Source organism: Balaenoptera borealis, assembly GCF_965194805.1.
Source record: "Balaenoptera borealis genome assembly, chromosome: 4".
In the NCBI taxonomy this organism is placed as follows: domain Eukaryota; kingdom Metazoa; phylum Chordata; class Mammalia; order Artiodactyla; family Balaenopteridae; genus Balaenoptera; species Balaenoptera borealis.
Window position 1 is genome coordinate 39,296,910 of NC_138861.1, and position 13,403 is coordinate 39,310,312.

Sequence of the window (13,403 nt, forward strand, 5' to 3'; positions counted from 1 at the left end):
TTTCTTGTTCATTGCTTCCTTCCTGTTTTTTTTTTTTTTTTTTTTTTTTTTTTAATATCAGCTCATTTAATTCCGTCAAGGTACTCTTTCTTTCAAGTTCAAGTAATAGCAGGCCTACACCAGAGAGCCCTCAGTAGGAACTAAATGGTAGTGGAAGATGGGGGAAACTTTAAAAAGTAGCAAAAGGGCGTGGTTACTGACGGTATGGAGATGGAGGAAGTGGAGGGTCACGATGATTTCAGACAGAGGAAACCCCCTTATTCCCAGCCCATCGTGTCTGGGTGACTGCAAAGATATTGCTATCAATGAATCATTTTTCAGGAGACAGATATTAATACCTATTATATATGATGTACTAAGAAAACACTGCAGCTTCTGGGACTTATGGCCAAAATAATTATTACAGCTGTGGCCAAACTGGGCTTCACCTAGGAAAAAGAGATTATCAGGCCTCCAGTGGGATCATTGCTATAAAATATTTCTCCAGGGAAGGAGGAAATTCTGTTGATTCTCATTATGATATGGCTGTGAGGTTTGGGACTTTCCCTGTGGCCACAGAGACTAATCAGGCTAGCCCTAGATCAGCATAAGTTTGGAATCCAAAATTTCTCCTTATTAGCTTGGTGTGCCAATCAGAAGTCACATAGTTACATACTACTGAATGCCTTTCTTGAGAAAGGAAGGGCCAACTTTTCCTACTCCTCCCCACATATACACCACACCCTTATTTAATTCAAGAGTGCTTAATCGGGGAATGACTAAATGGACAGTAATAAGTCATATTATCAATGTGATAGGGGAGTGGTTAAGTACACATCGATCGTTCAATAAATCTCTACAGCCGGTCAATAAAAATAGAAGGGACAGTAATTAAGATGAATCTGTACTCAGAGGAGGTAACCTGAAAGGGGGAAATGTGGTAAAGAGTTTTGCTGCTCCCAGGAGGAACAAAGCCCTCATGTTCCTTGGAACTCCAATACCTTCCTCTATAAGGAATGCCATGACATGATGCAGACACACACTTCCACCATGGCAAATTATGGCAATTGCCTCCTGACTTTTGTGGTTCAAGAGATCTTTTTCTGCTCTTCTGCCTTGCTCTTGCATCTTTGGAGTGCTGGGAAGTATATTCAGTGAATGCTCAGAATGTCTGTAGGGATTTAGCATGGCTTAACTATGACAGGGAGGGCAAAAGAGCTGAAAGACACTCTCAGGCCCTGGGCACCTGCTTCTCAAAGGGGTCTCTCCTGGTTCTCCTATTCTTCCTCCAGCTGTGGGCAACCTCCGAGAAGGATGGAATAAGAACCTGCAGTGCCTTGAACAGTCTCTCTCATTTCTCCTGTCTTCCTCTAGCATTTAACAAGCGCCTGTGTTTTACGGGTTCTGTCTCAGCTCTCTTGCTCTGCTCATAATCTTTTGCATGAGCACTTAGTGAGGGCCTATGAGAAAGATCTGATGAGTGGGTGTAGACAGAACTCCTCAGGATTCAAACATCACACCAACTGTCCCTTAGTCTTTAAAGTTCTTACAGAGTTCAGTTAGTTTTTCCTTAAACCCATTAATGGTGGCATCTTCCTAGTCCCACTGCCCTACAAAAGACGATAGAAGCTGTAGGGCATTTCCTACAAAGGGCTTGCCACTTTCTAGGTTTTAGTTCATTTTGGCTTTTTTTATCCTCAACTATCTGATGAGTTTACAAAAAACTATGACTGTAGGTTATTAAGCTTGTTTTTGATATTAAGGTCGAAGTGGAAGCAGAAATTAGGATTTTGTATCCTTTTGATATAGTCCCATCATTCTTTGACCACTTTCTGAATTTCTGTATAATGAGATGTTCCAGGATTAATTTGTACTTTCTCTGTTCCATCTCTATAATCAACCTTTCCCATGGATCTCTGGCTTATTTTTAAAGGAGAAGCCACTATTAATTAGAAACCAAGGGCTTCCCTTGTGGCACAGTGGTTAAGAATCTGCCTGCCAATACAGGGGACATGGGTTTGTGCCCTGGTCCCAGAAGATCCCACATGCCGCGGAGCAACAAAGCCTGTGTGCCACAACTACTGAGCCTGCACTCTAGAATCCGTGAGCCACAACTACTGAGCCTACGTGCCACAACTAAAGCCGGCATGCCTAGAGCCTTTGCTCTGCAACAAGAGAAGCCACCACAGTGAGAAGACCGCACACCACAATGAAGAGTAGTCCCCACTCACCACAACTAGAGAAAGCCTGCACACAACAACGAAGACCCAACGCAGCCAAAAATAAAAAAATAAAATATATTAATTAATTAAAAAAAATTAGAAGCCAAATATTATAAGTACTACATATGCTCATTGTTAATGGATGTCATTGCTTCTAGGTCCTCTCACATGTATAGAGCTGGGAAACTATCTATCTATCTATTTATCTATCTCTGTTTATATTCATTCATCTATTAAAACTATGACCTTATGCTTATGGTCATATGCATAAGCACCTTATGACCTTGGTGCTTTCAATTCCAATCTAACACTACAGGGTACATTCTGATTCTCTCTTTTCCGTATTTGTAACTCTTCTACAACTACATGAAACTTGAATCTCATTACCCTTAATACATTTACTCATTTGCTCAAGATTATAATACACAGAAATTAGCATAGGAATTGGTAACCCATACCACTGTGGAGGGGTAAAAAAGAAACCTTCTAACTAGGCTTCAACATTTGTTTACTGTTTTTTTAAGGTAAAGTTTACATACAGTAAAATAAATATTAAGCACACAATTCAGTGAATTTTGATAAACGCATACCTAGTAAAATCCACACCCCAATAGCGATATTGAACATTTCCATCATCCCAACAATTTCCCCCTCCCAGGCAATTCTTTCTCTCTCCCCTGAGCAACTACAGTTCTAATGTTTTTTCATTATATATGAGTTTTGCCTGTTCTACAGCTTTATATAATGGAAAAACACAATGTGTATTCTTTAGTGTTGGGATTCTTTAGCTCAGCATAATGTCTTCTGTAACATGCATATGTGTTGTGCGTGTCAATAGTTTTGTTTTGCTTTTTCATTTATTTTTTGCTGAGAATTGTCTCATTATATGTATATACTCCACAATTTGTTTATCCATTCTCCTGTTGATGGACATTTGGGATGTTACCAGTTTTTTGCTATTATGAATAAAGCTGCTTTGAACATTCTTGTACCAGTCTTTGTGTGGACATATGTTTTCATTTTTCTTGGATGTATAAGAATGGAGTTGCTGTGGCATGGGTAGATATGTATGTAACTATAAGGAATTGCTCAACCTTTTACCAAAGTGCACCTCCAATCTGTTTTTTACTTCATTTTAACACCTTTCTTTTGCACCTAGTGTGGGGATTTGACCTCTCCCACTGTATGAGCACCCTCCATAGGAAGGGCTCTAGTGTTGGACTGGTTTGAAGGCACACAGGGAGCTCTGAACTGCTTGGAATAGGCCAGTCAGGCTTCTAGCTGAGCTTCAGGGAAGTGGTAACAAACCTACATTCTCAACTCTGAGTCTCTGGTATGCCTCCAATTTCCCTTCCCCTTCTCAACTGTGCAACTAGTCAATTCTTAACACTTAGTGGAGTTGTCACACTTCAACTGCAGCTGGATCTGACATGTGAAAGGGGCATTATTTCCCCTCCCAGGACTCCCTGAGACTTTGTGCTTTCAGAGCTCACCTTATCCTCTACAAGCCCTGAGATGCTGTGATGCTGAGGAGTGGGTGGGAGGGCAGGGCCTCTCTGTTGGCTGATTTGACCCCTTTGTTCTTTTAGTCACCTTCTGGCTGAGCAATTGGAGGCAACTTCATGGCTGAACTTGGCTTTAGGCTTAGTGATATCTGGACTTCACGAGCTCTGTGTTTAGCTAAGAATTGTCAGAAACAAAATGACTTGTGGTGCTTGAAACTCCACAGTGTCCCAAAATACAGTAAAACATCTATACCCCAAAATAGCACTTACACAACACGGGGAGTGTGCATTGCCTTGCTCTTTCTCCATCTCTGTGGATGCTGTTGGATTTTCTCTCCCCACATCAGTTCATCCTCTTACCTCATCCCTTGCTTTGAATGCAGCATGTGCTACAGTTTTCTTATCAGATTCAGACACTTCTTTTCCCCAGCAACCTCCTTGCCTTCAGACTCATTCCTACTCTTCCTTTTCAGGTTTATTGGTGTCATAGGGCATTATCATCTATTATTGCCTAGCATGTCTCCTTAAATGCAGGCGATACTAAAACTTTGGTAATTACAGTGCTCGCCTTGTGAAGGACTTATGTGATTAAAATGTTTTATCATTGGTGGTTGTCTTGCATGATATTTTTAATGTGGCTACCTTGATGAACGTTTATACTGTAAACAGAGCTGTGATACTCATCTAAAAAAGAGCAGTAAAAATGCATGTCCTGGTGAGTCAGTTCATTTTAGGTAACAAACCAGAGCCTGGGTTATAGTGCCTGTAGCACGTTCACAGAATACGTGTCAGAAGAAAACTAGTGCTGATGATGAGAGCAGCCTGGAGAATGTGTCAGGAGCCCTGGTTCTCTTCAAAGAGGAAAACCATTGTCACTACTAATTTTGACTCTGCCTTCTTTCTACTTCCTGAAACATGACATTCTTCTCAGGGAAATCTGGGGTCTTATGTTGGTTCTTGTAGCTCCACCTAAGATGCTCTTTAACCCCTCTTGCTTGGGGAGGGCTATCAGAAGTGTTCTTTCTTGGTCATCCAACCAGGGACAATTTAAATAGCACTTTAAACCACAATATATTCATCCTCCTGTTACAGCAGGCAGGCAGCTAGATATGAGCAGAGAAATGGGGGCAGGGGCCAGGTGGCAGGAAATCAAGCATCTGGTAAACAGCAGGGGTCCATGGGCAGACAAAGAAAAGCAGGAACCTCCAGACTGACAGGAAACCACACATTTTGGGTGACAAGTGTCCAGGAGGCAGACAAAGAAAGGTGAGGAAAGGCAGGAATCTCCCGCATCCGAATGTAACCTATTGCTTATTGTGCTGTCATTACAATAAAATTAGCCTTGCAGATAAGAAGTACCCATCATACACTAACGCCATGACACTTCTGATCTAAGCTAAATAAGGACAAAAATCTTCCCCTCGGGAAGGTGGAGCTGGGATGAAAATCAGGGAATACGACCCCCAAACTCCTCCTGCCTCAGTGAATACTCCACCCCTTCATTTGTATGCCCCTCATAACCAGCTTGCCAGAGAAACCCAGGGCAGCAGCTCCTCACCTGTCTGCCCGCTCTCCCTCTGAGAGCGTATACTTGCTTAAATAAATTCCCACTTTCCTTTCTTAACCTCCCTGCCTCTTCTCCGAATTCTTTCCGTGACGAGGCAAGAACCTTAATTTCATGGGAACACTCCCATTTACTCATCCAGCCTTCCATTTATCCTCCTACCAAACATTTATCGAATGATCAGTCACTAATGTGCTCAATAAATGTGTTTAACACAGTGGACAATTAAATGTGAATAAGATATCCCTTTCCTCCAAGAGACTGTAGTTTAGAAGACATGGGGGGGCCAAAAGTGCCTCTTTGTAAGTGACTAGAATACAAGTAAGAAAGAAATGAATTCCACTTAAGAGGTATGAACAGTGCTATGTCAGTTCGGAAGACTGGTCCCCACACTTTTGGTTTGTGCAGCCCATTAACAAATTATTTTGCATGCCTGCTGGAGATATATGATATTTATATATGTTACATGTATGCACTCCATACTAATATATTATATACATTATAATCAAAAACAATATTAGAAATTAAAAAGATAATTTTAAGAGGAAACAGTATTTTTTGAAATGATTTTAATTTTGTTGAACAATTGAAAACTCTTCTTACTTTCTTAAGTATACAATTAATAATTTTTTGGCAGTAAGAATGCGATTTATATGTCAGATCTGATTTTTGCATCTAGTGTGGTTGATGTAAATCTCATATTGGGAGAGGGGAATGTTATATCTGTCATTTAATTCTTGTTTGCTGGTGCTTATATTATTTTTAATTTGTAGGGTCTTGTAGAAAAAATATTAAGCATGTTGTGAGGCTTAGTTTAGCTAAAAACTAGATAAGACTATCCAAAAACCTGTATAAACTGCAATATGTCATAATATACTGAAAATGGATGATGGATATGTGTCACAGCAAATGTTTTGTCATTGTGGAACTCCAGACTTTTGAAGGCTAATTTTCCATGGAATCCACGTCTGATGCATGGATCTAGTGAGGGTCCTAGTGTCAGTATGTATATTAAATAATAGTAGCCTTTAACTTCTTTCTTATTTTTAAAAGGAACTATCATAGACGTTCAAATATTTTCTTTCCGCACTCCAATAGATTGTTTGCTCTTCTCTTGGAGTGTGTGTATACTAATTTGGAGACTTCTAGGTTGGAGGATGGTTTGGGAATGAGTCCCTCATATCTGAACACATTAGAGAAAGCTTTACACAGGAACTTAAATTTGAATGATGAGTAGAAACTGGAGGAGAGTAAGTACTGCTGTGGAAACACAGGGTATATGGAAGGAATAATGAAATTCCATTATTTTAGAGTATCAAAGGAGAATTATGGGGAAATTAGCACCAGAATATGGAAGGCATTGAATACCTTACCTAGGGTAAGAATTTGAATTTTGCTCAGTAGGCCTTGGAAGGCATTATATATATATATATATATATATATATATATTTGAATTGGGAGTTGTTTAATTAAGGGAGGCAACTTTTCCTTTATTTTAATATCTCTCTTCTTTATCTCTAAGAAAGTGGCTCTTTCCTTATTTCCATTCCTTTCTCTACACAGCTTGTTATTGTATTGTTATATCTACCAGTCTAGCAGTAGATAGGGTCTGGAATTGAATGGGTGGTGGGGGTGGTGGAAGAGAAATTCAATAAATTAAGATGCTTTTTACATGATCAGTGGATGGTTTAAGTCAGAGGTAATGAAGGCAAAGTGGAAGACAGTTTAGTGAAGGAAGAGAAAAACCACATGTCTGTTTATAAAGTTTCCAGCCTGGGTAACTAGGAGAGTAGGGGTCAAGAGAAATGGAGAAGGAGCAGATTTGAAGGGGTCATTAATGACGTGGAGTGCTATTTAGGTAGAGGTTCCCAAGGTAAAGCTGAGAACGTTGGTATGTTAATTGGACTGAAAATAATCTACACAGAGGGAGCATTAAAGGAATTAATGATTCATGTGGGGACCTGATCAAAAGGAGAAGAGGATCTAAGGCAATGTTGGTGAAATACATCCCAACATTTTAACCAAGCAGTTCCACTTGGATCTGAGACCGGGGAATCTTGACTCTTCATCTCTTAATCCAATTATTCATGTCTTTGGTGATTGTAGCTACCTCATAGATTCTTTTCTATTAGTTAAGTAAAGTTAACATGTTTCAGAAATCAGGTTTCAATAATCTTAGGTAGCTAGTTTAAAAAAAAATACTAAGAGAACTTAGAAGTTCTCTTCTATACTAAGAGAGCTTAAGGAGCCAAGCTGTCCAAAAGAGTTAAGCATACTCTTGGAAAATATCATAAAACATAATGAAAGGTGAAAAAAAGAGAAGTTTCTGTACACAGAGCTACATTTGAAATGGAAATAAGGCAGAAAACTACCAAGGCTAGATATAAGGCTACTGGCTTAAGTGATCTTGGCAATATAGACCAAACAACTGCACTAAACATGTAGTTTAATTTTTCTTTTCCTCAGAGAATTGTCCAGTTTGACTGAATTGATGAGCTGCTTTGTTGTCAACAAAAAAGCAAAATCAAAGAGATTTTTTAAAAAGAAATAGAATTAGTGAAGTTTTTAGGACAACAAAACATCCTAGATTGGGTTTAGGAAATAGTTTGGGAAAAAAATAAAACAAGATATAGATGCATTACTGGCAATTTATTAACAATATTACACTTAGTGGAGGAAGAAAGACAGTAATGAATATTTTGTTATGGGCTGAATTGTGTCCCCCCGCAAATTCATACATTGAAATCCTGACCCTCGATACCTCAGAATGTAACTGTATTTGAAGATAGGGTTGTATAGAGGTAATTAAATTGAATGAGGTCAGTGAGGTGGGTCCTAATTCAATATGACTGGTATCCTTATGAAAAGAGATTAGGACACAAACATGCACAGATGGGTAACCATGTGAAGACACAAGGAGAAGACGGCCACCTATAAACCAAGGAGAGAGGCCTCAGAAGATACCAACTGTGCCAACACCTTGATCTTGGATATCTAGCCTCCAGAACTATGAGAAAAAAAATTTGTTTAAGCCATCCAGTCTGTGGTACTTTGTTAGGAGAGTCCTAGCAGACTAATACAATTTTTAAAGTAAAAAATGTGGGGCTTCCCTGGTGGCGCAGTGGTTGAGAGTCTGCCTGCCAATGCAGGAGACACGGGTTCGAGCCCTGGTCTGGGAGGATCCCACATGCCGCGGAGCAACTAGGCCCGTGAGCCACAACTACTGAGCCTGCGCGTCTGGAGCCTGTGCTCCACAACAGGAGAGGCCGCGATGGTGAGAGGCCTGCGCACCGCGATGAGGAGTGGCCCCCGCTTGCCGCAGCTGGAGAAAGCCCTCGCATAGAGACGAAGACCCAACACAGCCAAAATTAAAAAACAAACAAAAAAAAATGTGAGACCTAAATAAAAGCTTATATATATATTTTTAAACTTGGACACATAACTGAGTACTCATGAAAAAAAGAACCTGTCAAACACATTCATTATGACCTTAGGGTTTGGAAGACTTGATGCAGTCTTTTTTTTTTTTTAATTAAAGACCCATTTATTCTCTACTTCTGCCCACATGGAGACACCCTCCTTGAAAAGGGATTGAATCCTTCCCTTCACTTTAACACCCTGTTATCCCCATATCTCTTCCCTCTTGCGTCTCCTTCCCTCCCACCCTCCCTATCCCACCCCTCTAGGTGGTCACAAAGCACCCACCTGATCTCCCTGTGCTATGCGGCTGCTTCCCACTAGCTATTTTACATTTGGTAGTGTATATATGTCCATGCCACTCTCTCACTTTGTCCCAGCTTACCCTTCCCCCTCCCCGTGTCCTCAAGTCCATACTCTAGTAGGTCTGCATCTTTATTCCCATCTTGCCGCTAGGTTCTTCATGACCATTTTTTTCTTTCTTTTTTTTAGATTCCATATATATGTGTTAGCATATGGTGTTTGTTTTTCTCTTTCTGACTTACTTCACCCTGTATGACAGACTCTAGGTCTATCCACCTCACTACAAATAACTCAATTTCATTTATTTTTATGGCTGAGTAATATTCCATTTATATATGTGCCACATCTTCTTTATCCATTCATCTGTCGATGGACACTTAGGTTGCTTGCATGTCCTGGCTTTTGTAAATAGAGCTGCAATGAACATTGTGGTACATGACTCTTTTTGAATTATGGTTTTCTCAGGGTATATGCCCAGTAGTGGGATTGATGGGTCATATGGTAGTACTATTTTTAGTTTTTTAAGGAACCTCCATACTGTTCTCCATAATGGCTGTATCAATTTACATTCCCACCAACAGTGCAAGAGGGTTCCCTTTTCTCCACACCCTCTCCAGCATTTATTGTTCATAGATTTTTTGATGATGGCCATTCTAACTGGTGTGAGATGATATTTCATTGTAGTTTTGATTTGCATTTCTATAATGATTAATGATGTTGAGCATTCTTTCATGTGTTTGTTGGCAATCTGTATATCTTCTTTGGAGAAATGTCTATTTACATCTTCTGCCCATTTTTGGACTGGATTGTTTGTTTTTTTGTTATTGAGCTGCATGAGCTGCTTGTAAATTTTGGAGATTAATCCTTTGTCAGTTGCTTCATTTGCAAATATTTTCTCCCATTCTGAGGGTTGTCTTTTCATCTTGTTTATGGTTTCCTTTGCTGTGCAAAAGCTTTTAAGTTTCATTAGGTCCCATTTGTTTATTTTTGTTTTTACTTCCATTTCTCTACGAGGTGGGTCAAAAAGGATCTTGCTGTGATTTATGTCATAGAGTGTTCTGCCTATGTTTTCCTCTAAGAGTTTGATAGTGTCTGGCGTTACATTTAGGTCTTTAATCCATTTTGAGTTTATTTTTGTGTATGGTGTTAGGGAGTGTTCTAATTTCATTCTTTTACATGTAGCTGTCCAATTTTCCCAGCACCACTTATTGAAGAGGCTAGTCTTTTCTCCATTGTATATTCTTGCCTCCTTTATGAAAAATAAGGTGACCGGGGCTTCCCTGGTGACGCAGTGGTTGAGAATCTGCCTGCTAATGCAGGGGACATGGGTTCAAGCCCTGGTCTGGGAAGATCCCACATGCCACGGAGTAACTAGGCCTGTGAGCCACAACTACTGAGCCTGCACGTCTGGAGCCTGTGCTCCGCAAAAAAAGAGGCCACGATAGTGAGAGGCCCATGCACCGTGATGAAGAGTGGTCCCCGCTTGCCGCAGCTAGAGAAAGCCCATGCACAGAAAGGAAGACCCAACACAGCCAAAAATAAATAAATAAATTAATTAATTAATTTAAAAAAATCTAAATGTTGAAAACATCAAGATTTGAAAAAAAAAAAATAAGATGACCATATGTGTGTGGGTTTATCTCTGGGATTTCTATCCTGTTCCATTGATCTATATTTCTTTTTTTGTGCCAGTACCATACTGACTAGATTACTGTAGCTTTGTAGTATAGTCTGAAGTCAGGGAGCCTGATTCCTCCAGCTCCATTTATCTTTCTCAAGATTGCTTTGGCTATTTGGGGTCTTTTGTTTTTCCATACAAATTGTGAAATTTTTGTTCTAGTTCTGTGAAAAATGCCATTGGTTGTTTGATAGAGATTGCATTGAATCTGTAGATTGCTTTGGGTAGTAGAGTCATTTTCACAATGTTGATTCTTCCAATCCAAAAACATGGTATATGTCTCCATCTGTTTGGATCATCTTTAATTTCTTTCATCAGTGTCTTACAGTTTTCTGCATACAGGTCTTCTGTCTCCTTAGGTAGGTTTATTCCTAGGTATTTTACTCTTTGTTGCAGTGGTAAATGGGAGTGTTTTCTTAATTTCACTTTCAGATTTTTCATCATTAGTGTATAGGAATGCAAGAGATTTCTGTGCATTAATTTCGTATCTTGCTACTTTACCAAATTCATTGATTAGCTCTAGTAGTCTTCTGGTAGCATCTGTAGGATTCTCTATGTACAGTATCATGTCATCTGCAAACAGTGACAGTTACTTCTTCTTTTCCAATTTGGATTCCTTTTATTTCTTTTTCTTCTCTGATTTCTGTAGCTAAAACTTCCAAAAGTATGTTGAAAAATAGTGGTGAGAGTGGGCAACCTTGTCTTGTTCCTGATCTTACTGGAAATGGTTTCAGTTTTTCACCATTGAGGACGATGTTGGCTGTGGGTTTGTCATATATGGCCTTTATTATGTTGAGTTAAGTTCCCTCTATGCCTAGTTTCTGGAGGGCTTTTATTATAAATTGGTGTTGAATTCTGTCTAAAGCTTTGTCTGCATCTATTGAGATGATCATATGGTTTTTGTCCTTCAATTTGTTAATATGGTGTATCACATTGATTGATTTGCATATATTGGAGAATCCTTGCATCACTGGGATAAACCCCAATTGATCATGGTGTATGATCCTTTTAATGTGCTGTTGGATTCTGTTTGCTAGTATTTTATTGAGGATTTTTGCATCTATGTTCATCGGTGATATTGGCCTGTAGTTTTCTTTCTTTGTGACATCTTTGTCTGGTTTTGGTATCACAGTGATGCTGGCCTTGTAGAATGAGTTTGGGAGTCTTCCTCCCTCTATTATATTTTGGAAGAGTTTGAGAAGGATAGGTGTTAGGTCTTCTCTAAACGTTTGATAGAATTCACCTGTGAAGCCATCTGGTCCTGGGCTTTTTTTATTGGAAAATTTTTAATCACAGTTTCAATTTCAGTGCTTGTGATTGGTCTGTTCATATTTTCTATTTCTTCCTGGTTCAGTCTCAGAAGGTTGTGCATTTCTACGAATTTGTCCATTTCTTCCAGGTTGTCTGTTTTATTGGCATAGAGTTGCTTGTAGTAATCTCTCTTGATGCTTTGTATTTTTCCAATGTCAGTTGTTACTTCTTCTTTTTCGTTTCTAATTCTATTGATTTGAGTCTTCTTTCCTTTTTTTTTGATGAGTCTGGCTAATGGCTTATCAATTTTGTTTATCTTCTCAAAGAACCAGCTTTTAGTTTTATTGATCTTTGCTATTGTTTCCTTCATTTCTTTTTCATTTATTTCTGATCTGATCTTTATGATTTCTTTCCTTCTGCTAACATTGATGTTTTTTTGTTCTTCTTTCTCTAATTGCTTTAGGTGTAAGGTTAGGTTGTTTATTTGAGATGTTTCTTGTTTCTTAAGGTAGGATTGTATTGCTATAAACTTCCCTCTTAGAAGTTCTTTTGCTGCCTCCCATAGGTTTTGGGTCATCGTGTTTTCATTGTCATTTTTTTCTAGGTATTTTTTGATTTCCTCTTTGATTTCTTCAGTCATCTCTTGATTATTAAGTAATATACTGTTTAGCCTCCATGTATTTGTATTTTTTACAGACTTTTTCCTGTAATTGATATCTAGTCTCATAGCATTGTAGTCAGAAAAGATAATTGATATGATTTCAATTTTCTTAAATTTACCAAGACTTGGTTTGTGGCCCAAGATATGATCTATCCTGGAGAATGTTCCATGAGTACTTGAGAAGAATGTGTATTCTGTTGTTTTTGGGTGGAATGTCCTATAAATATCAATTAAGTCCATCTTGTTTAATATGTTATTTAAAGTTTGTGTTTCCTTATTTATTTTCATTTTGGATGATCTGTCCATTGGTGAAAGTGGGGTGTTCAAGTCCCCTACTATGATTGTGTTACTGTGTATTTCCCCTTTTATAGCTGTTAGTTTTTGCCTTATGTATTGAGGTGCTCCTATGTTGGGTGCATAAATATTTACAATTGTTATATCTTCTTCTTGGTTTGATCCCTTGATCATTATGTAGTGTCCTTGTCTCTTGTAATAGTCTTTGTTTTAAAGTCTGTTTTGTCTGATATGAGAATTGCAACTCCAGCTTTCTTTTGATTTCTATTTTCATGGGATATCTTTTTCCATCCCCTCACTTTCAGTCTGTATGTGTCCCTAGGTCTGAAGTAGGCCTCTTGTAAACAGCATATATATGGGTCTTGTGTTTGTATCCATTCAGCCAGTCTATGTCTTTTGGTGGGAGCATTTAATCCATTTACATTTAAGGTAATTATCGATATATATGTTCCGATTACCATTTTCTTAATTGTTTTGGGTTTGTTATTGTAGGTCTTTTCCTTCTCTTGTGTTTCCTGCCTAGAGAAGT